The sequence below is a fragment of the Staurois parvus genome, unplaced genomic scaffold (assembly GCF_062004578.1).
Source record: "Staurois parvus isolate SC_StPar_1 unplaced genomic scaffold, SC_StPar_1.0 ptg000191l, whole genome shotgun sequence".
Taxonomy (NCBI): Eukaryota; Metazoa; Chordata; class Amphibia; order Anura; family Ranidae; genus Staurois; species Staurois parvus.
In genome coordinates, this window is record NW_028317987.1 from 4,190,334 (window position 1) to 4,193,564 (window position 3,231).

Genomic DNA, 3,231 nt, shown 5'->3' on the forward strand with positions numbered 1-3,231 from the left:
GCTGCCAGGCCCCTAATCTGCCATGGGCCCCCGTACCGCCTCCTCATGCTGCTGCCAGGCCCGTAATCTGTCATGGGCCCCTGTACCGCCTCCTCATGCTGCTGCCAGGTCCAGAGTGTGTCATGGGTCCCTGTACGGCCTCCCATTGCTGCTGCCAGGCCCCTAATCTGCCATGGGCCCCCGTACCACCTCCTCATGCTGCTGCCAGGCCCGTAATCTGTCATGGGCCTCTGTACCGCCTCCTCATGCTGCTGCCAGGCCCGTAATCTGTCATGGGCCCCTGTACCGCCTCCTCATGCTGCTGCCAGGTCCAGAGTGTGCCATGGGTCCCTGTACGGCCTCCCATTGCTGCTGTCTCCATCGCCAGACTCTGCCATGTGCCACTTTCAGGTCTCCTCACAGTGCTGGTGGGTTCCATTTTGTCATAGGGTGCTGGCAGATTACGGGCCTCCCATTGCTGTTGCCAGGCCCGTAATCTGCCATGGGCCCCTGTACCGCCTCCTCATGCTGCTGCCAGGTCCAGAGTGTGTCATGGGTCCCTGTACGGCCTCCCATTGCTGCTGTCTCCATCGCCAGACTCTGCCATGTGCCACTTTCAGGTCTCCTCACACACTGCTGGTGGGTTCCATTTTGTCATAGGGTGCTGGCAGATTACGGGCCTCCCATTGCTGCTGCCAGGCCCGTAATCTGCCATGGGCCCCCGTACCGCCTCCTCATGCTGCTGCCAGGCCCGTAATCTGTCATGGGCCCCTGTACCGCCTCCTCATGCTGCTGCCAGGTCCAGAGTGTGTCATGGGTCCCTGTACGGCCTCCCATTGCTGCTGTCTCCATCGCCACACTCTGCCATGTGCCACTTTCAGGTCTCCTCACACTGCTGGTGGGTTCCATTTTGTCATAGGGTGCTGTATGGCCTCCCATTGCTGCTGCCAGGCCCGTAATCTGCCATGGGCCCCCGTACCGCCTCCTCATGCTGCTGCCAGGCCCGTAATCTGTCATGGGCCCCTGTACCGCCTCCTCATGCTGCTGCCAGGTCCAGAGTGTGTCATGGGTCCCTGTACGGCCTCCCATTGCTGCTGTCTCCATCGCCACACTCTGCCATGTGCCACTTTCAGGTCTCCGCACACTGCTGGTGGGTTCCATTTTGTCATAGGGTGCTGTATGGCCTCCCATTGCTGCTGCCTCCACCGCCACACTGTGGCTCCACACTCTGGTTTTGGCCCCGTGACTGCCCAAATGAGTGAAGTGTGCGGTGATTCTAAGATCGACGGCACTCATCTGCATGTCATACTGACTGACAGTATTATTTCTCTTCCCCAGCAGACTCCTAGGACATTTAAATTAAAGGTACAGTGTTCTGCACTAATATAAAGGCTCTCTGAAGCCTAGAAACACCCTTTTATAAGTTAAATTCGCAGCGAATATATTCAACTCAAATCAAATTTATTCCTCGAATTCGCCGAATCGAATTTTTGAATACTTCGCTCATCTCTATTTAGAATAATTACCTCGGTAAAGAAAGCATTAAAAAAAAAAACTCTTACTTACCTTGGCAATTATCCCACTTCTGACACCACTGAAAGTAAGTAGGTGGTCTTTTTCCTGTTCCTTGGGGCCCCCTCAAGATATCAACGGTCACACCTGGACACAGCTACGAGATCTCGGAAAGTGAATGCACTCAAGTCACCTCAGTTGCGATTGCAAACACTTCAGTTTTGTTGGCATAACATCAGGGTTATTATACTGTAGTCTTTGGGCAAACACACCCTCAGACCATCCAATCAGATACATGGACATTTTTCTACCTTAAGTCAACAATTATTTGTATGAGGTTTGCATTTTCACTCTTCTGCTTTAACTATCATACCATATCTGGTCCAACGCCCAGACCATGGCTGGAATCTGACCCAACGCCCAGACCATGGCTGGAATCTGACCCAACGCCCAGACCATGGCTGGAATCTGACCCAACGCCCAGACCATGGCTGGAATCTGACCCAACGCCCAGACCATGGCTGGAATCTGACCCAACGCCCAGACCATGGCTGGAATCTGACCCAACGCCCAGACCATGGCTGGAATCTGACCCAACGCCCAGACCATGGCTGGAATCTGACCCAACGCCCAGACCATGGCTGGAATCTGACCCAACGCCCAGACCATGGCTGGAATCTGACCCAACGCCCAGACCATGGCTGGAATCTGACCCAACGCCCAAGTTGTGGTTAAAACTTTGTAGAAATGAGAGTAAACCTTATCTGCTTTTTTGTAAAATTTGCAAAAACACTCATTTCTACATGAAGCTGACATAGACAGTTTTTTTAGTGTGTACATACCTCATATATGTATATTAAACTAGCATCTTGTATTAGTGTATACAAAATGGATTCAGTTATATTCCATTTAATCCTTTCAGAAAGGATCTAGAGAACCTCCATTGTGTTGATGTACGTTATTTTAAGTATTAAGTTAGGTTTTTGCAGATATATTAGAAGTTTAATGGAACTGTTTTAGTTTGCTGAAGGATGTATAAACAAAAGATAACATGACCCTGAAGTTTTCTTTGCCCGGCTATTTCTCAGAAAGCTAGCAAAAACAGTTTATACCAAGAAATGTATATATCATGTTTCATGTAGATAGCTCATGATGGAAACTTACAAGTTACAGTTTTAGAACTCGCCCCTCCCCCCCCCCCCCTTATTATTTCTGTATCCTATATAATCTTAGTAATGTCTAATAAACTTTGAACATCTCTGAACATAAGCTGCCGTTATTTCCATGTTCCGGGGTGTTCCCAGAATTCTGCTGATAAACCAGGAATCTGTCCACAGACTGGGGGTCTCTGAGGGGACAAGAAAATCAATCCTTTCACTTACCTGACCTAAATCCAACAGAACACCTCTAGGATATCATGTTTTGGTCCATCCGACGCCACCAGGTTGCAACCAAACCGGATATCGTATGTACTCTCCAGCGCCTCAGGATATGCACAGCCAAAAGGGAAGCCAAGGGAACCAGGACAGCGACAACCAAAGGAAATGCTTCAGGGGTGCAGCCCTCCTCAGACGGGGAGATCAGCCACTAGATAGAGAATAAACAGGTGCGCACACACCTTGTGCATTATCCAAGGTTTATTGGAAGGAGTGAAAAATAAAACCAGACTCACGGATGAAGCATGTATCTAAAAAGCATTTGCATAATGACGATGGCCACAACGGCAAGCAAGGTGTTCCA